The 21,538-nt window shown below is 43.3% G+C and overlaps 2 long non-coding RNA genes across 2 annotated transcripts in view; one reads left to right on the forward strand and one right to left on the reverse strand.

Moving 5' to 3' along the window:
• LOC102003417 overlaps positions 1-21,077 on the forward strand; it is a 27,862-nt gene extending 6,785 nt beyond the window's left edge. The window contains exon 5 of the long non-coding RNA XR_259752.1: positions 20,726-21,077. This is a non-coding gene — a long non-coding RNA (uncharacterized LOC102003417). The remainder of the gene's footprint in view (positions 1-20,725) is intronic.
• LOC106147721 lies at positions 6,628-10,812 on the reverse strand. Its single transcript, XR_001232635.1, has 2 exons — positions 10,716-10,812; positions 6,628-7,065 (listed from the first exon to the last, which is right to left on the reverse strand). It is a non-coding gene; the product is annotated as an uncharacterized LOC106147721 (long non-coding RNA).
• Positions 21,078-21,538: the final 461 nt, after the last annotated feature.

Genomic DNA, 21,538 nt, shown 5'->3' on the forward strand with positions numbered 1-21,538 from the left:
ACACTTGGAATACAGCCAGATGTATTGTGACTAAAGGGTCAGAGGAACGAGCTCTGAGTGGGTCGGTGCAGTTCTACAGCTGTGGCCTTAGTGTTTCTCTCTGGATAGACCCCAGGCAAATCAGGGGCAGGGGTGAAGTATGAAAGGGTTAGGCTGGGGAGAGGCACACATCCATGGGGCTAAGCTGTGACAGTGGGTGAGCCTTGGGAATGAGGTTGGATCAGTTGAGTTCTTGAGGGTGTGAGGGGCAGAGGCAGTGAGTTTCCAGTGCAGGAGAGCCAGTCAGTACTGAAGAAAAAACTCAGGGTGTGGGAAGCAGAGATCAAGGATTCTGTGTTTTACTTTTTTGTTGCTGTTATGGTTTTTGTCTAGATGTACCCCCAAAGCTTCATGCAGTCATGGCAGCTGAATCTACACTTTGTGATTGATTCATTGTCTAGTGCTGGGATTATGGGTGTGAGTGCTACGTCCACCCTAGGGTGGGTAGCCTACATACAATATAAGGGATAGAAAGAGTCTTCTCTTGTTCCTCCTTTTGTTCTTGTTGCTTTTGTTGTCTTTCCCCCGCCATGAACTGTTGCCCTCTGCCATGTGCCACTCTGCCTTGGAGCCAGCTGATTATGGACTGAAAACTCCATAAACTGTGAGCTAAATAAACCTTTCCTTCCTTAATTTTGGGCATTGGGTATTTTGTCCCAGTGATGAGAGAAAAGTTACCAAGAGAGTTGCTGAGATAAAATACCCAACACCTAAAGTTAAAGGGGGAAAGGTTTATTTAGCTCACAGTCTGTAGAGGTTTCAGTCCATAGTTAACTGGCTCCAAAGCAGAGTGGCACAGCAGAGGGGCGTTGCAGAGGAGAAGCAGTGGGGCTGGGGATTTAGCTCAGCGGCAAAGCACCTGCCTGGCAAGCGCAAGGTCGTGAGTTCGGTTCCTGGTACCGGAGAAAAACCAAAAAAGAGGAGAAGCAGTTTATGATGGGTAGAAGGCAGCAAAGTAGTGAAGTAGCAGATGACCACGGCAACCTCTTCCTGTCCCTTATATACTATCAAGGCAGGCTACATGTCCTTAGTGAAGGTAGAACTCACACCCAAGATGGAGCACACTTAATCCTACCCAGAACTATGCCAAACCAATCGGTGCACTAATTTAGTAATCATACACTCTCAGTCCCAGAATCACACACTTAACTGTAGCATTGCACACTCTAGATCCAGCCACCTCTGAAAAGCCCTGTGTATGACCACATGAGGCTTTGGGGGGAACATCTAGAACAAGCCATAACAACTTCCATTTATTTACACTTCATTCATTATGGTGAGGTGTCTCTCCAACACAGTCTCCAGCAGCTGAAAAGACAGGCTCATAGCAGGTGGCCAAGGAAGCAAATGGTCCATGCCAGGAGGGTTGTGACCCATGTTGGAGTCCCCAGGCTGAGCTTCAACCTATAATGAGGCAAGGAGTAGAAGGGACATTGCAGTTTTGCTCTCTAGGAGCCAGTGACACTTGGGAGCCAGCTCTCTGCCTTTCTCCCTTCAGTCTAGGCTCTGTCCCTTGGTCAGGAGGAGGGCTAAGGTCCGGATGGCACCAAATGAGGGCTGTGATTCTGGCTCAGGAGAGCGAGGGCCAGGCTGTGCTGTGGGGAATTCACTCTGCTGTTCTGGACTCTCTCTTTCCCCGCAGTGGACCCTTGCGCCGGTGCTCACAGCTCAGGACTTGGCTGACAGCCCCAGCCTACACACCAGTGAGACCAGATAGCGGGCCAGGGCTGAACACCACCTGGAGGTGGGGACAGGTGTTTGTGCATCTGCGTAGCCCCCAGGTCTCCTGTGGTCACCTTAGGCTCCAGTCCATCAAACCTTGAGGCAGATTTGGGGGCAGGAATGACAGAAATGGCAAGAGGGGTCAGCCCTGTATCTGAACCCACGTAGTGCTAAGCCAGGGCTGGGATGCTGGCTGCGGAAGGAAGGGAGATGCATCTGCATATCATGTAGCTGGTATCGTAGTAAATATCCTTTTCGCATGAGCTGCTTTTATGCAATAATGTGTGTTTAAGCTTCTTCTGTGTCTTTTCATGTCTTGGTAGCTCATTTTTTTAGTGCTGAACACCTACTGAAAGACATCTTGGTTGCTTCCGGGTTTTGGCAATTATGAGTAAAGCTGCTATAAACATACATGTGTAGGTTTTTGTGTGAGCTTTAAGTTTTCGGCTCCTTTAGGTAAATTACCAGGAGCATGATAGCTACTTGTATGGCAAGAGCATTCTTAGTTTTGTTAGAAACTGCCAAATAGTCTTCCAAAGTGGTTGTATTATTTTACATCCCCGTCAGCAGTGAATGAGAGTCCCCTTTGCTCCACATCCTTGCCTGCATTTGGTATTCTGAGCATTCTAGATTTTGGCCACTCTAATATGTACATAGTGGTATTTCATTGTTTTTAAATTCACATTTCCACGATAATATGTGTATTAGTAAGGGTCGTCCAGGGGAACAGAAGCAATAGAATGTATATGTAGGAAGAGATGTATAGACTGGCTTACAAGGTCATAAGTAGGAGAGTTCTGTAGTGCACATCTGCAGAATAGAGAGCCAGGGAAATCAGCAGCTTTTCAGCTCTGGAAACCAAAAGCCTCAGAACCACAAAGACCAGTGATAAGCCTTAGTCCAAGACTGAAGGCCTGGAAGCCCTCTAGGGAATTGCCGATGCAAATCTGTGCAAAGGCCGAAGAATCTGGGGTCTGATTCCATGGGCAATAGCAGGAGCCGACAACGCACCTGCTCGCAAGTGCAGCCTGTGTGCACATGCCAGCTTCCCCCTTCTTTGGCTTTGTTGTCGCAGCTGGGTCCCCACCTATTGGACAGTGTCACCTACATTCAAGGCAGTTCTTTTCCACCTGGTTTGCTGAGCCACAAGCTAATTATCTCTGGAAAACACCCTCACAGACAGCAGAAGTGCACTTCCTCAATTTTCTAGGAGGCTTTCATTCCAATTATGTTGATAATCCATACTATCCATTGGAACATATGATATGATATTTTTTCATGTGTTTACTTGCCATTTGTATATTGTATGTGCTAGAATTCCTATTCCTGAAACATAATACCTGACACCCAAGATTTAAAGAAGGAAAGGTTTAAATTAGCTCACAGTTCCAGGAGATTCAGTCCATAGTTGGTAGGATCCAAGGCAGAGACAGCACAGCAGAAGGACATGGTGCAAGTTCATGGTGCTTAGTTCATGGTGGCTGGGAGCAGAGCCAGAGAGGGCCGGAGAAATGAGTGAGGGACCATGTGTAGTACCCAAGGCCATCTCCACAACCCGTCCAGACACACCTGTGAGCACACTTTAATCTGCCAGGTGCTTCTTAAGCCAGTGAAGTTGACATATCAGGAGCAATGGTCACATATATCTTCTTTGGTGTTGTGTCTGTTAAGGCCTTTGGCCCATTTTTAAATCAGGTTAGTTTTTTTTTTTAATTATAGTTTAAAGAGTTCCTTGCATGTTTTGGTAATAGTGCTTTATCAGATGTGCCTTTTGCAAATATTTTCTTCCAGCCAGTGACTTATATTTTCCTTCTATTGAGGGTCCTGAGTTTTTAAGAGCTATGAGCTTTAAATCAAAAGGTTGGAGAACCTCTGCTTCATGGCATTTCTCAGTTACCTTTTGCTTCCAAGACAGAACAAGTGTCATGGAGGAAGAACTGCATCCTGGGAACTCAAAGCCTTTAACCACAGGAGTGGTTATTAGGGTCTCAGCAGATCCTGAGTATCAGAGACACTCTTGTGTTAAGGATTTGTGTGTGTGCTATTGTGATAATGTGGGACCTTCTGCAGCAGAGTCTATGGTCTAATGGTAGAACTGCAAAGAAGCAAAAATAATGAGAAAATCAGCAGATTAGCGACACATTAAAATTTTCACCCCAGCAACATGGTGAGACACAACCACGTGTTCCTCTTTTTGCCTTTCCCCCAGTAAACATTTTAAAAAGTAGATTTATTTGAGGTCATATGAACTGGCAGAACCTGTTCCTTCCTGAACTGTACTAGAAAATGCATAATTTAAAAAGGAAAAAATACTCTTTGCTCACTTGGGCTCCTTTGGGAGCACTGAGTTCCAGGAATCCATTTGTATTTACTTAGAAGTTAATTAACCTAATGATTAACAAGCTGAGCCTAAAGCAGGCATCTTCAGAACTTTACTTACAAACTCAGGAGAATAAATAGAAAGACCCACCATGTTCTTGAATTAGAAATGGAACATTTTTTACAGTGTCATTTCTCTCCAAATCACATTTTGGGTGAAGTGTAATTCCACTCAAACTCGTACTCTATGAGCCAGCAACCTGTTATTTTTAAAATCAAGAATCTCTGATATTGAACTTATTTTTATTTTTTAAAAGTTAGTTCATCTGGATCCCGCTCCCCGCATCATCATCCAGATGTCCATACTGAAACTACTTCTATATCGTTTTTTCTAAATGAATAGCTTGTGAATAAGGAAGTTACCACCCCAATCCAAAAAAGAATTCTTGACCTCTTCCCTCTCATAGCATTATTTTTCTCTTGAACTAGATGTTATGTTCCGATGTCCTCAGGGAGAACAGACCAAAGTGTGTTGAGCAGAGTCACCAAGGCTCTGACAAAACTGAGGACATCCATAGTTGTCATGTAGCATTGGGCTTTCTTTCAGGTTAGTCAAAACTACATAGATGTTATTATTTGATGGTTATTTGAACAGTTTCACTAGTCTTACAAAATTTTAGGGAGACAAGCTATGTTTTATTTTTTTTTTCACGTCAGATGGGTAATGTGCCAACGTCGTAACAAGGTTTGAGGGAGGCACACCTCATGCAGATGGCATGAACACCCAATCATCACACTCATGAACTGAAGGATTGGACTTTTCTTTTTTTTTGTCTTTTCGAGACAGGGTCTCATTGTGCAGTTCAGGCTGGCCTTGAGTTCACTCTGTAGCACAGGCTGGTCTCAAACTCACAAAGATCCTCCTGCCTCAGCCTCCTGAATGCTGGGATTACCGGCGTGCACCACCATGCCCGGTGACAAGCTGTGTTTTTTAACAACTGGAAGGACCACAAAGCCCAGAACTTGGTGTAAGAGTCTTTTGTGTAGAAATCACTAAAACATTTCAAGATGTACAGAACTGGGCAGGTGGAGCTTTGGAAGGAAGAAACTAGAGAGAAGAATGAATAATTTTAATAAATTGATAAAATAAATAAATAAATAAATAGATAAATCAGAGAAAAATGGCAAAATTTTTCTTGTTCACACATGAAACAACAGACTTGGGACTTCATTGAAAAAATGCTGAAGTATAACGTACATGCATAAAGTGTGCAAATCATAATTATACACCTCAGTAAATTTTCACAAATTCAGTGCACCTGTGTGACCAGTATCAGATCAAAAAAAAATCACATTGCCTATACCCGAAAAACCTCCCTGTGTTTCCTTCCAGTTGCTACACTGCACCCTGTATATAACACCAAGGGTAACCACTATCCTTTTCTCTAACAGAATGGATGAGCTTTGCTTGCTTCTCAACTTTAATTTTTTTTTTTTTTTTTTTTTTTTTGAGACAGGGTCTCACTATGTAGTCCAGGCTGAACTTGAACTCACTATGTAGCCTAGGCCAGCCTCGAACTCATCGTGATCCTTTTGCCTCAGCTTCCCAAGTGCTGGAGTTATGGACATGTACCACCATGCCCAGCTTCTGGACTTTATATAAATGGAATCTTACAGTATTAACTCTTTTGTCTCTGGCTTCATTGTATTGTATGTAGAACTCACCATGCAGTCATGTAGCTGTGGCTTATTCGTTCTCACTGTAGTGATACCTTGTGAATTATGTCCCAGTGTATTCATTCACTTTACAGTAGAACGTTTGGATAGAGTCCAGTTGTTTCTTAAGTGAATACGCTTAAGATTGGAATTGCTGGGTCATACGGTATGCATTGTTTAGCTTTAGCAGATAGCAGTGTTCCAAAATGGTTATACCAATTTATATTCCTACCAGTTGGGGATGAGAGTTCTAGTTACTCTAAGTCCTTGCCAACACTTGATTTTCTTTCCTTTTCATCTTACACCTTTTTGACAAGTATATAGAAGTTTCTTACTGCAGAGATTTTTTTTTGATGACTAAAGAAATGTTAAAATGATAGTCTATGAGTGTCTCTTCATGTTATTGGACAATTTTATTATAAGGATAGCTTTCTGATAGATTTGTAGAAATTCTTTATGTATTTATATATTTGGAGCATGATTCCTTTATATGTATATATATCTTCTTTCACTCTTTTTAAAAAACATTTTTGTCTTTTTAAGACAGGGTCTCACTTAGTAGTTCAGGATGTTCTCGAACTCACTGTATAGCCCACGCTGGCCTCAAACTTGCAACCCTCCTACCTCAGCTTCCTGACTGTTGGAATTACAGGTGTGCAGCACCACACCCAGTTTCTTTTTTTTCATTCTGTAACTTGCCTTTTCACTGTTTTGTTAGTGTCTTTTTTGTTTGTTTTGTTCATTGTGAGGGCCTTGCTGTGTAGTCCTGGCTGGCCTTTGATTTTCTATGTAGTTCCCAAATTTTCCCAAGTGCTGGGATTACAAGGACACTCCACTATGCCCAGTTTATTGTGTCTTTTCATGAACAAATTTTAGTAATTGTTTAATAGTCCAAATTATCACATTTTTATTTGCCCTTTATGGTTAATGGTTTTTTTGTGTCTTATTTAATCAATCTTCTAAGGCCCTGAAGGTACTTTCTAAGTCTAAGGCCCTGAAGGTACTTTCTTATTTTTTCTTCTCAAGGCCTTGTTGCTTCATTAGTGACTTTCAAAATGTCTATAAAAATCAACCTCTATCCAAGTTGAAGAGCTGTTTTTGAAGAGCGAGTCACAGAGTTCTGTGGTATGAAATCTTCAGTAGTTGAACAAACAGCGCACTGCAGCAGGAATACTAGAAGGTAGTTACACAACTCCCACTCTCTTCAGTCAAGCATCTCTTACGAAGAAGACCATGTTGCAAGCCAGTGAGAGATTAACTGCCAAGGGTCTGTAAAAAAAAAAAAAATAAGAAAAAAACACAGGAACAAAGTGAGAGCACGTGAAATAGAATTTGAGACTTGCTGGGGTTGAACCCAGGGCCTGATGCTGGCTGGGTTGCACTCTACCATGGAACTCCCAGCCCAGAATCTGCGCTTCTTTCTCTAGGGTGCCTGTAAGTTGCTGTCACAGAAATATTTCATATCTTTCCAGGGCTGACCCTTCCATCAGTACCTCTAATATCATGACCTTTCTCCATCGTACATTACCACCTCTTCCTCCTCCAGTCTTGAAATCTCTGCATTTTCCCTTTCAACCTGCAGAGAAGCGCATCTCCTCAGTCATCATACAGTGGAAATCCCCAGCCATCTTTTCCTTCACTGCCAAAGTTCACACAGTGTCACGTTTGCTGCCTCTGCTATCTCACTTCCCATTTCTCCATAACCATGTGGCCCAGCTTGTCTGTGGTTTCCAAGAGTCTACAGAAGTTGCTGTCCTAAGAATGCTCTGTTTTTAAACTTTCAACTTTTATCAGCATGTATCTGCTGTTCACAAGGGTTACATTCATCCTGGGGATCTGGTACATACGCATGATGCATCTCAGTTCTTTTTACACACGCTTTTCCTTTCTCTCCCTCTGCCGCTCGTACTAATTCTCACAATTAGTGTGTCCAAACGGGACTTCCTCATTTCTCCCAAGTGTTGCGCCGTATGTTTTTTATTTCTGGTACTGGTACGCATTCTCTCAGACATGCAGGTTGCCGATATCAATCCAGTCAGCCTTATGATATTCATCCCCTCTGGCTATCCCTTCCATCCCTCCTTTTCCTCTTTGGTCTCATTCTCTCTCACCTAGCTGTTTTAATGGTCTCCTAATCGCTCTCCTTGCTTATGGCGCGTCCTAATCCAGGCTACACCGTACAACTGTATGAAACTGTAAGATTAATCTTAATTTGAAGTTCTACCATTTTAGGTCCTGCTTTGAAGATCTTGTATGTTTTTCCCTGTCTTTAGTCTTTAGTTTCACATCAACGTAAACAGAACCCAGTTCGCTAAGTCTTTGTACTCACCCACACAACAGTGAAACAACTTCACCTCATGTTTTCTTTTGATTTTCCTAACTTTGTCACACAGTTCCCTAATTCCCAGCTGTTCCTCACTTCTGAATGCCTAAATTCTTCCAGTTTGGGAAGGCAGAGGGGTTAACTCCTTGTGGTCTGCCTTTTCCCGCCATCTCTGTGTGATAACCTCCCCTTTGAGCCCCAGCTCAAACATCATTTCTTACCCATCCTGGTGGAAGCTGTAAGTCACTTTTGCTCTCTGCTTCCCAAGCACACTGAACACATCACTAAAACCAGTCTCTATCAATTGTATTGCAAGGATTTTTTTTTTTTTTTTTTTTTTGGTTTTTCTCCGGTACTGGGAACCGAACTCACGACCTTGCGCTTGCCAGGCAGGCGCTTTTGCCACTGAGCTAAATCCCCAGCCCATGCAAGGATTTTTTTCTGTGTTGTCTCCCCTGCATTCTTAGCATCTCAAAAGTGAGATAATTTGAATTTTTGCATCTCTGCGGTCTGCATAATGCTTTGTGCAGAGAAATCTATGATAAATCTCTATTAACTGAATTAATGGGCCCCTTTTTATATTCTCTCATTGGAATTAATTTCTCCTTATTAAGTTGCCATCACACTTTCTCTATATACTTTCTTTCTTTTTTTTTTTTTTTTTTTTGGTACTAGGAATTGAACTCAGGACCTCTCACTTGCCAGGCAGGTGCTGCGCCACCGAGCTATATCCCTGGCCCCTCTATATGCTTTCCACCTTGTTATTTATTTATTTATTTATTTATTTATTTATTTATGCAGTCCTGGGGATCAAACCAAGGGCCTTGTGCATGCTAGGGAAGTATTCTATCACTGAACTACACCCCCAGCTCAATGTATCTTACATTTGCTAATGGAGAGTCTATTAGCATTTTCTGTTGCTATAACAAATAGCTGAGGCTGGGTGCTTTATAAGGAACAGAGCCTGGTTTATCTCACAGTTTGGAAGCTAGCAGTCCTTACTGTCCAGGCCTCTGGTGAGGACCTCCTTGTTGGCGGAGAATCAGGAAGGGGACCAGCCGCATGAAGAAGGGATCAAGTGTGAAGTTCGTCCCGCTTTATAACAACCCACTGTCCTGGGAAATAACCAGAGTCCTCAGGAAATACACTCATTCATTCTGAGCGCAATGCCGCCAGTGACCTAATCACCTTCCCGTGGGCCCTCCGTGTAGAGATCCCACTGTCTCTCAACATTGCCGCACTGTGGACTGCGCTGTGGACCGCACCACAAGTGTTTCCTCCTGGGGACACACTCCAACCACCTCCACACTGTCAGCAGAAGGTAGCCAGAGACTTTGCCTTGACAGTACATCTCATGGGGTACTACAAGGACTCCTCCTTAGGCTCCACCATCCCTGGCACACACAATGTGGCTTTGATAGGACATTGTCACACCTCGAGAGTGCACTGTTCCAGAGCTGCAAAGCTAGGGACAGGATAAGGCAGGCTCCTAAGAGACGCAGTTTGCTCTGTCTTCAGAAACTGGAAACATTGGTTTCTATGCTTGAGATAAATACTGCTGCTTTGGAAAGGGGCTCATTGATTTCTTCATTAATTCATAAATCACTTTGTGGAAGAGATAGGGTTATATTTAGAGCAGCTTCTCAATGCCAGGGACTTTCACATCCAGCATTTCTAATTCCCCACAACAGTATGAAGTGAGCATTTGTACTGTAAATTTACAAATAAGGAAAACAAAGCTCAGAGTGCTTCAGTGACTTACTCAGTATCGCGGAGCAGATGAGACCAGAATGAAAGCGGGTGTGTGTCAAGCACAGCTCATCATGCAGCACACTCAGGTGTCTGGAGAAAACTCTGAACCTAGGGGAGCATAACCCTCTAGGGCCCAGGACCCAGTGTTACTGAGGGAATCCTTAAAGAGCACAGATTGCCTTGCTAAATTTTGTCTCACACACTAAGGAAGCGCCTGCTTCCCGAGGGGCTGGAGTCAAGGATGTTTCCACAAGGCAGAGAGGAAAGGTTGTAGTTACGGTTATGGGAAACGAGTATGGAAGCTGCAGGTTAACAGCTGGGAATCAGAAACATTAAAACAAGACTGGAAATGAAGCCACGTTCACTCTCATGTGAAGCACACCGGAACACACACGTTTGGATTAGACGAAAACTGTGTGCCAGGCCCTAGACATGTTCTCTTCCGCTCAGGTAGCATGGAGCATGCTGAGCCCTAGCAGTGTAAGGAATATGAAGAGAAAATGGCGCCTGCCTTCAGAACTCTGAGACAGGGCATTGTTGACAGCAACAGGAGACAGAGTAGAAAATACGAAGTGTTTTCTGAAGTCCCCTGAAAACCCACAGTGACTCCGGCCCAGAGGTAAGGGAGTTAACGGAAGGTAGGCCAAAAGTGTTTACCTGACAGCAGGCTGAGTGATCAGCCGCCTTGCATGTCTAACACCTGTATTTACGAAGCACGGCCTCAGCACCAATGGTGTATATCCTCACCAAGAGAAATAGTACCCAGAGTATCTTAGTCTGTCTTCTGTTGCTATAACTAAATACCATAGACTGCATAATATACAAAGAATAGAGGTTTAATTACCTTAGGATTCTAGAGGTTGGGAAGTCCAAAAAGCAGGGAGCTGGCACAGGGTTAGCTTCTGGCAGCAGCTTTTTTGCTCTATCATAACATGGCGGAAAGTGTCACATGGTGAGACAAGAAGTGTGGTAAGCTCAAGTCTCGCTTCCTCTTCTTATAAAGTCACTAATGCTGCCATGGAAGCCCTACTCTCGTGACCTCATCTGATCCCAGTTTCTTCCCAAATGCCCCACTTCCATATAACCCGGACCTAGGAATTCGAGGAGTGAGGCTCTAACACAGGAATTCCTGGGGGCTATGTTCAAACCACAACAGAAAGGGAATTCAAAATAAGAGTATAAAAAAAAAAAATAAAATAAGAGTATAAAGTTGGATAGGCGAATTGATGAGAAGCTTCATTGACTTTTTATGCCATGCTTAGAGCAAGGATTGAAATTTTGTACCTCCACTCCCAAGGAAACTCTTTTAGGTGATCTCTGAAGTTCTCAAAAATTATGTAGCCTTTATGTTTCTTTTTGTGGGGAAAACTTTTAAAAATATAATAAGAAATGCGTTTAACTCATGTGGATTAAATGTCATGCAGGGCATGGTGGCACATGTCTGTAATACCAGCACTCTGGGAGGCTGAGACAGAAAGATTGCAAGTACAAGCCAAGCCTGGGTGACTTAGTGAAATACTGCCTCAACATAAACATGTAAAAAAGGGCTAGGGATATAGCTCAGTGGGAAAGCCTGCGTTTAATCCCAATACCACACAAAACAAATACAAGCAAACAAACAAAACTAGAACAATATCCAAAGGTGTACCGTACATAGAAAAATAGTGCTCTGTGGCAGTTTCTACAGGCTTATTTTAATCAGTAATCACTTTTCTTGTATTTTAGGGAGGCTTTGAGTGCTTATTTATGAAAATGTGTAAGATTGAATGTATATACATATGTATAGAAGTATATTCTATATAGACTTCTATGCATATATATAATCTGTTATTAAAAGGGTAACACACTACATATTTTCTGTACCTTTTAAAACAGGAGATATTTCCCTAATAGTGTTATTGATATTCTTTATTTTTTTCCAAGTTATCTGTCCCTCAAGTTTACCTCTTTCTATATTTTTTGATGTGCGGAAGGAATGTGTACCATAGAACTGAAAGTCTATATCACATGGCCGACTTTGTGGGCTAATCAGCAAGAGATTACTTTAAGCGTAGTTACATCTAGCTTTGCTTAGTAGGATTCTTTTGTGTGTGTGTGTGTGTATCTGTGGGTAATGTTTGTGGGAATTAAGAATGTATTAATTAGCTTTCCTGTTGCTAGTGTCAGGACGAAATACCTGATACTTGAAACCTAAGGGAGGAGAGGTTTAGTGTGGCTTACAGTTTCAGAGGTTTAGTCCGTGGTTGGCTGGCTCCAAGGCAGGAACATCATGGTGGAAAGGTATGGTGGAGCAAAGTTGCTTTCTTCATGTCAGCTGGGATGTAGAGCACAGGAGAAGAGTGTCAGAAAGAAAGGACCAGGGCCCAAATGTGATCCCTGAAGTCACACCCCATGATGTGTCCAGGCACACCCTGAAGTGTTTTCTACTGATCTGCTCAGTGACTCCTAATCCCGTCAAGTTGACAGTCAATATTAATGACCGTAAAAGGGATCTGAGCACCCAGATCCCATTTGAGACCTCACTGGATAGCCTTTTTCTGGGATATAAATCCTGCTTTAACCAGAAATGCTTATAAAAAGTGATTTCTTCACATACTTCAAGGTGGGGTTTTTGTTGAAATCTGTTACACTTTGCAGACAGACATACCTCATTTGATTATGCTTTCCTGATACTGCACTTTTTGCAAATCAGATGTTTGTTTTGTTCTTTATTATATCTGTTATGGTGATCTGTAATCAGACGTTTCTGTTCTCACTGTTTAGGGCATCATGAATCACAAGCTTGAAAAGGGATGAACTTCAGTGGATGTCTGTGTGCATTCTGCTGCTTCCCCTGACGGCCATTCCTTCCTTCCCCTCTTCTTGGACTTCCTTAGTCCCGGAGACACAATATTGTACTTAGGCCAGTTAACCTTATGATGGCCTTTAAGTGATTAAATGAAGAGTTCCGTGGCTCTCACCTTAAAATGAACAACTAGAAATAGTTATGCTTAGTGAGGAAGGCATAACAAAAGCCAAGGTAGGCCAAAAGTAAGACCTTTTTGTCAGTTATTCATAGTGTAAATGTGAAGAAAAAGTTCTTAGAGGCAGAGCAAAATGGTGTGTAAGATCTTCCAGCAGTTGTTCTCCCCTCCAAACACTAAACCACCTTTATGGACTAAACTATTTTCAGTAAAGGTAAGAAGGTCAGGTGAGATACCACAGTGTCTGGTTTTGGCCGGATAAGAAAAGATGCATATAAAAATGCAGAAGGGAAAGAGTTGGCTGTGTCACTCCTCTTCCAACTCCAAGCAGTGGAGAGAAATGCTTTCTACTTGAGGGAGGGAAAAGGTGCTAAGTTCAGGCCTTAGACCAGAAACCCAGGCCCTTCACAGTGAAATCCAGTGCTGAGCTTAGCCCTGTGACCCCTGCCCTGGGCCTGTGCCCATGGACTGAGGTCCGGGAGCCCAGGGGCTGAGATCACCACCTTTCCCCGAGCCTTGGGCAGCCCTGCTATTCCCAGGCCAGTATTCTCAGCTAGATCTCTAGATCTGCCCTGGAACCAGGCAGAGACCCGTGCCCTGGTGAGATGAACTTGTATTTTGCCGGGCATCACAGCCAGTTGTACAGTAGCCAGCACAGGCCCGAGTATATCTGAGATTGTTCAGGTCTTTGTGGCTGGGAGACTCAGGTGTGACCAGCTGAACATTCTTGGTGGCCAAAGGACTGTCTTCACCAACATCATCTTAGTTTTGGACAGCAGAGCCTGGAGCAAAACTCCATCCCCAAAAATACACGTGCTGGGCAGATCCTAATGACCCCCCGCTGCAGGCTAGTGCCCAGGGAAGGAGCTCCTGGAGCATCTCCCGTGAGGCAGAGAGCTGTGGCCCCTGCATATCAGACTTGTATTCAATCTAGCATCATGTGTGTTTTGCAGTAAAACTGGGCTGCAAGTCCACCTCAGCAGGAGCCAGCCCATAGTGGTATGGGTATTGGTCCTACCCTGTCCCGTGCTGGTCTCAGCGGGGTGTGGGCGCAGTGTGTGACAAAGCATAAGGTTCCCATGGCCAGGGGTGTGACATACGATCCTGGACCTGGTTCTACCTCAGTGATTCTGCTCAGAGCCAGGCAAGATTCTGCAGTTCTGACCACAGGCTGGTGACTGTGCATGAGGCATTTGGGCCTAATCTCGCCCCGGGAAGAGGCTTCTTTTAGGTGCTCCCCCAAATTCATACCAAACCACACATCATCCGTAGGCTGGAGACAAATCTGAGCCTGGGTGCCCTCCATTTGTGAAACTGACAGCACACCACCCTTGGGCTTGCCCGAAACCTGGTCCTATGGTGCCATCTAGTGTTGAAATAGTGTACCACAGGCTTAGAGGACACACCCTGCTTCGCTTTCTGGAAAGAGGCACAGACCGCGCAAGCTCATGAAGACTGGAGTAAATGCTGAATGTTCCTTGCTCAGAGAAAGTTGCCCATCAGCAAGCATCGAGAGCTTTCAGGATCTGGGACCTCATCTAATGGTCCAAAAGTACCAAAATCATCGAGAAATCAAAAAATAACAAATGCTGGTGAGGTGAAAAAGGTGAAAAAGGAACTCTCCTGTGTTGCTGGTGGTAGTGTAAATTAGTACAGTCATTATGGGAATCAGCGTGGAGATTTCTTAAAAGGCTAAAATTATAAATTCCGTCTGACCCAGCTGTCCCGCTTCCAGGCGTCTTCCCCCAAGAGCTTAAGTCACGCTACTGCAGCGATACGTGCGTACCGGTGCTTGTAGCAGCGGTTTGTAATCGCTGAAGCCTGGAAGCAGCCTGTCTACTCCTCCACAGATGCCTGGGTAAATGTGATGCCTGCGTACAGTGGGGGTCGCAGCTTGTGTCTAGATGATCCCTCCCCCAGAGCCTCGGGCTGGCATATGTGGGGCTCCAGGGTGAGTCATGCTGGATGGAAGGGTGTGTGATTACTAAACCAGGCCACTGATTGATTTGGCACTGGCCTAATCACAGCAGCCTAGACAGAGTATAGAAAGAGCAGAAGGAAGCTGCGAAGGTCCCTTGGTTGCTTTGCTGCCTTCTGCCCTCTATGAATGTTCCTCCTTCGCAGTGCCTGTCTGCCACGCCACCCTGCCTTAGAGCCAGCCGATAATGGACTGAAACATTTACAAACTTGAGCTAAATAAACTTTCCGCTCTTTAACTGTGGTTGTTAGGTATTTTGTCTCAGCAGCAAGAAAAGTAACTAAGACAAAGGACCACTACCTGGCTATAAAGGGACAAATTTGAGACATTCGTAGGAAAATGGATGCACCTGGAAAATGTAATGTTGAGTGAAATAAAGTAGACACACAAGCTTAAATACTGTATAATATCTCTCTTTTGAGCAAGGCCAACAAAAAATAATGGGTAAATAGAAAGATAAGCAGATGAAACTTTTTTTTGAGACAGGGTCTCACTATGCAGTTCAGGTTGGCCTTGAACTCTTGGCAATGCTCCTGCCTCAGCCTCCTGAGTGCTGGGATTATAGGCATGCACTACCACACCTGGCAACAGATAGAACTCTTGTAAATGGAAAGGAGTCCAGGAGATCAAGGGCAAGGGAAGAGAGGGAGGGTAAAAAGAAATAAGTAGAATAAAGATATTCCATGTACAGAAACCTAATAACCTCAATGAATGTGAACATATGCCATAAACATGAGCTAAATTAATAGTATCAATAAGACTGAAAATGGGGAAAGAGGAATTAGAGAAGGAAAGAGGAGGAAGGAAGGGAAAAGGATTTAAACACAACAAGATATGTACATGTGCCTACTTCTCAACATGATTGTAAATTGCGTGTACTGCAAACGTGTAATAAAAGCAAAAATTAATTTAAAAAATACGGTGCCAGAAACTGGCCAGATAGAACCAGTAAGAAGTTTGAATGGAAAATTTCCAACAGCTGTTTTAAGGAGATCAGATGAGCTTCAGGAGAACACAGAGAAATGATTGAGTACTCTAACAGAGATGGAAGTGATTTTAAGAAGTCAAACAGGAATCTTGGAGCTAAAAATGATCCTAAGCAAATTAAAAGGTGTCAGTAGCAGGACAGGTCGAACAGAGCACAGACTAATGAGCTGAAAGCCTGTTTGAAGAGACACAGTTGGAGGAGAAAAAAAGAGAATAAAGAGGGATGAAGAACGCTTGCAGGAATTTGGGAAAGTGCTAGAAGATCAAATATAGGGTTAATGGGGCTCAAGAGGGACATCAGAAGGCCAAAGTGGTAGAAAGCTTATTCAAAAAGATAACAACAGAAAATACCCAAAAGCTAGAGAAGTATTCAAATATCCAGAAACAAGGAGGTCAAAGTCAATGCCAAGACATCACAATTGAGCTCCAAAGATGATCGTAAAGAGAAGCCTCTCACACCAAGAGAAAAGGGGAAAATAACACCTAACTGTGACCCAGTTCACACATCTGCAGAACCTAACAAGCCAGGAGAGAGGGGCGTCAGATTTTTTTCTGCAGCACTAAAAGGGAGAAAGCAAAAATAAACTCCCAACAATAACACTGCACATAGCAAAGCTAGGTACACAGCAGAACTATCCTTAGAAACAAGGGAGAGAATAAGACGCCCTCACACAAAATCTGGGAGCATATACAGCATCTGTATCAGCCTGTCGCATGGGAGATGCGGAGGGGACGTGCAGTGGCTGGTGCCCGTGTCTGCTGTCCCCACCCTTAGTGCCGGCCTGTCCTCGCCCGGTACCTGCACCCCAGCACTGACTGGGCTGGGTGGGAGGCCTGGGACCCTACAACCAGCTTTGCGGTGTTTCCAGAGAGTTGCTTCTCTGGTTGGAGGAAGAGCTTGTAATCCATGCATGAAGTGGGGGATAATGTGGAATTTCTTCAAAGGCAGGGGTCAGAATCTTTTTGGCCATGAGGGGAGGCTACAGTGAAAGTGTGGACTTCAAATCCAACAGATGTTTGTGTGTCAAAGAGAAATGTCAGCCAGGGACATGGCTCCTCAGCAGGAGAAAGGGTTGCTTTACAGCTGGGGTTAGGTCATTCCTTCAAAGAGTTTTTCAAGGAGAAACCAAAATCGTGCTATCCAAATTTCTCACCTTGTTGAAACAAGCATTGGTGTTATGGTGGGTCTGGATGTCCCCACAAAGCCTCATGCAGTCATGGGGCGGGCTTCTAGAGTTTATGGTTGATCTGTGGTCCAATGTTAGGATTATGGGTGTGAGTGCTACACCCTATCCTGGGGCGGGTAGTTTGCATACAGTCTAAGGGAGGGAAAGAGGCTGCTTGCGGCTGTTTCCCCCTTTTTGCTCTTGCTGCTTTTCTGTTCTTTTTTTTTTTTTCCTCTGGTACTGGGAATTGAACTCAGGACCTCATGCTTGCCAAGCAGGCGCTGTGCCGCTGAGCTAAATTCCCAGCCCCTCTTGCTGCTTTTCTGTCTTGTACCGCCTTGAAGTGTTGCTCCTTTGCCCTGCCACCCTGCCGTGGAACCAGCCGAGTATGGATTGAAACCTCCTCAAACTGTAGGCTAAATAAACCTTTCCTTTCTTAATTTTGGGAGTCAGATATTTTGTCCCGGCAATGAGAGAAAAGTAACCACAACAACTGGGAAGGATCACGATCGCTGTGTCACTGCGGGAACAAAAGACCCCCTCTCCAGACCTGTCCCGCAGAGACCCCGAGTTCCTCGGATCCTGATAGAAAGTGGAACTGGAAGAGGAGAGAGCTCGGGTGTGACGTGCACAGCCGTCAGGAGGCGCTTTCTGCAAAAGAGGCTGCAAGATGCCGTGGGCTTGTGTGTCCCCTGGAGAACTTACAGCAAGTGGCTCAAGCCCCTTTCCTCCAAGAAAAGAAAAATGTGTCTTTTTGGATTAACGCTCCTTTCCTGCTGGCTCCGATTTAGCCCCCAAATGGCATTTGATTAAACAGCATGCAGCTCCGGTGAGCCCACATGCAACTTTTGAGTACATTTGATCTGTCCTTGGCTTCTGCAGAAGGTGGAGCAGACAGAGAGGACAGCTTGGTACTGGAGAAGGGGTGGATCTCCCTCCCCGCGCACAAATGTGCACTTCACGCTACAGCACGGCTTAATCCATTCTATAAACTAGGACCGCAGTTAACTCGGAGAATGTCTGAAATAAGTGGGGACAGCTCTGCTCCTTGTGACTCAACACACAACCACCTGGTACCTGCAGTCTCAGAGGCAGAAGCAGCGCCAGGGTTCCAGAGACGGCAGGTGGGGAATGTGTAGAGTCCTCACCCAGACCGGTTACACGCACTGCCTGTGCGGATCTGCTTCGGAGCACAGGGTACTGGCGAGTGATGGATGGGTAGGAGGCAGCAGCCCTTCTGCAAGGGAAACCCAAAGGCAGATTTTCACTCAGAGCCTCCGGGCACAAGGACCACCTGTTCTCTGGGAGCATCCCCCGCCACCATCCACGCCAGAGTGGAACAGCGGATGTCAGCTCTCACGTCCACAACTTACATGTGCTTCGCGCTTCCTCTGTAACAGGGCTTCCAGAACACTTTAAGGACCACAGTTCTTGCATGAGTTTTCAACCACTGCTTAGTAGATCTCTGCACAGGACCGCCCCTTTCAGCCGGGAGGCCATCTGCAGGTGCACTGTGGACCATGGAATTGATGTGTTCTGTCTGCCATCAATGCTACACGATTTTAAAAAGTGGGTATCATTATAAACACAAAATCAGAGTTCACTGGTGAGAAAGAAAACCAGTCAAGGCAAAATAAATGCTCTGCCCCCAGTGGACACTAGTGAGGCCTGCTGTCCTGTGCACCAGTGCCTCTCAGAAGCCGTGTCAGTGCTAGGTTTTCTCACCCTGTCTGTCAGCTTAGTTGTAGTCTGTCGGATATGGTCTGCTCTCACTCAGACAAAGGTGGCACCTCTTGAGCAACAGGAGAGAGCGACAGGTGCTCAGTAAAGCTACAAAAATATTTGCTGGTTTAGCTGCTTGGATTTTAATAACCGCTGTAATTAAGCGAGACAGCTCTGGGGCATTTGCTAAGAGGAATTCCATTTTTTACTAATGACGAGATTATTCATATTGGATGAGTATTTCAGCAGTGTGACTAATATTTGAAATTGGTTTTTCTAAGAATTTTTCTATAACCTTCCAAAAGCAGTTTCTATAAATCAAGCTTTGGGAGTTCAAAGAAAGGAAGGAAAGAGAGGGAGGGAGGAAGGAAGGAAAGAAGGAGGGAAGGAAGGAAGGAAGGAAGGAAGGAAGGAAGGAAGGAAGGAAGGAAGGAAGGAAGGGGAAGATTCCTTTTAGGAGAAAAAAAAAAAGAGGTAACTGTCTAGCCACAAGGCCATAATGCAGTTTCCTTAAGTGTTGAATTCGTTTATAGTTATTAGTCGGTCTCTTTTTCTCTTCTGCAAAAGGTACTTTCAAAGGTACAAGTTTTCTAAATACTCATTCTTACAATTTCAGACTTATAAATAATAGTAGAATTTTACTTAAAGGTCCTACATATTAATTTTTTAATGAGTGCTTTAATTTTAAACAAGCATTTAGAATAGCTGCTGCAATTGGAGTCCTGTGTATGAATTTTTTAAAGTTCACATATGCTGTGTAAGCATTGTTTCCTGTACCTGTGATGAGTTCCTGAACCATGAAAAAAATGAGACCAGAAATTGTCATCGTAACTACAGTGGCTGCTGGTGTTACAATTATTGTCAAACCATGATTCATAATCTTCATGGCAGTATTTATCTCTTTGTGGTAAACTCTCACAGCTAAATTGTTAAATATAACTTAGAGAATTTCAGTGCAGTTAATTCTTCATGGACAAACCTGAGAGCTAAACTGCAGATTTAGAAGGTACTGTGCAGCCGCTGTATCTGTAGTTAACTTTCCTTAGCACCTTTTCGTCACTTAGAAGAGTATGTAATACAGCTTGAGTGCTTTGGGAAGTATTGCCAAGTTCTAGTGTTTGCTTTGTATTGAAAAGGATTTCAGTTCCATCCTAGACATTTGCACATTCTTGTGTGCTTTTGTTAATGTGCTCTGTACTGCTGTTGAGTGCGCCTTAGTTTCCTGCTAACTGCTACAGAAGGTCATTTTATATCCCTATGGCTGTTGCCTAGGCTACAGGAGAGCAGCTATGTATGCAGCCTACTCCTTGGACTGCTGAAGTGTGTTTCTGCTTGCTCCACCTTGTTAGGCTGTTTTTCTTTTTGGGTTTTTTTTTTTTTCTATTAAAGTATGTTTGGTGTTTTTCTTATATATCTACTGTTTTATACATTTGCAAAAGCTTCTCTTGTACATGAAATGCTTTGGGGTTTTTAAATAAACATTATGTGACAACCTACTACAGTTAATGCAGATTTACCTACAATCTAATATTGACCTACCGGAATAAACTAAATTTAATGCTTTTCTAACTATCACATATATTGTGGAACAGTATAATTACTGTACAGTTTAGGTTACAACAGAAGCTTCACAGAGAAATGATAAGAAGTACGGATTTTTCAGCTTGTAAGTGATAGATTGAAAGTATTAGTGACACAGTATAGTAAATGACTGTTTATAGCATCTAACTGCGTCAGAAACAGGTTAAATGAAGCCTTGTGACCTAATAATACATCAGTATCATTTACTGGTTTAGGGACCATTTTATTGGTAACAAATGCCCAAAATGTAGAACTTTAACCAAAGACTTGTCCATTTTAATGAAAAAATGAGGACTGAAGGGACTTATAGTTTGTTATTTCTAGTACAACTCCCTAAAGAACATATGTCAAGGTGTTTGAGAATTTCACCCAAACCTACTTTAAAGCATTATGTGCAATCAAGTTGTTACGCTGCAATTAGAGTGTGTAATTGTTGGGTCTGTTTTCTTGAGCTTAGGATGCAGAATAAACCTCTTGAGAGAAAAAAAGCCCCTACTGATTATTGGAGAAGGACTATTTATGCAAGCAAGATGGCTTTGGAGAGGTAACTCGAAGCTCCAAGAAAGTACTTGATGTTTTTATATGCTTATAGCAAATTGATGTTTTAACTCTAGTTTTATAGAAAGTAGGAGTGCTTTTATGTACTTCAGAATGTTCGTATGCTTCAGAATGTTCATATGTTCATATGGAAATTGGTTAAATGTGTAATTATTTGAATTTATGTCAGCACGTGTACACTGCGCTGGGTCACTTAGGTCTCCATTTGTGTGTAATATTAATATGCAGCTTTTGTTTTAAATTTTTTTTCATAAACTATTAATGGTTTACATTTTAAAAAAGAAAAATCACTGACATGAATGTGCACAAAAAAGAAAGAGAAAGGAAAAAGGCTGAAGGAAGTTCTTCAAACTAAAAGAAAACAGACATTAACCAATAAGAATAAAACATTATGAGGTATAAAATTCATTGCTAAGAATCATTACATTTGTTTGTTTGTTTGTTTGTTTTTCTGTTTTGAGACATGGTCTCCCTATTCAGTCCAAGCTGGCCTCACACTCACAATGGCGCTCCTGCCTCAGCCTCCTGAGAACTTGGATTACGCACGTGTGCCACCACTCCCAGCAAGAATCACTCTGAAGACAAATTCAGAATGGGGTCATATTGTAAGTATGGTGCATGAAGCATTCATGTATCTAGTCTGAAAACAAAAAAACTCAACTAAAAATAGTTGAGAGCTTCATCCAAATCTACTTTAAAGCATTATTTGCCT

The sequence above is a fragment of the Chinchilla lanigera genome, unplaced genomic scaffold (genome assembly GCF_000276665.1).
Source record: "Chinchilla lanigera isolate Chin_1 unplaced genomic scaffold, ChiLan1.0 scaffold00008, whole genome shotgun sequence".
Classification (NCBI taxonomy): Eukaryota; Metazoa; Chordata; class Mammalia; order Rodentia; family Chinchillidae; genus Chinchilla; species Chinchilla lanigera.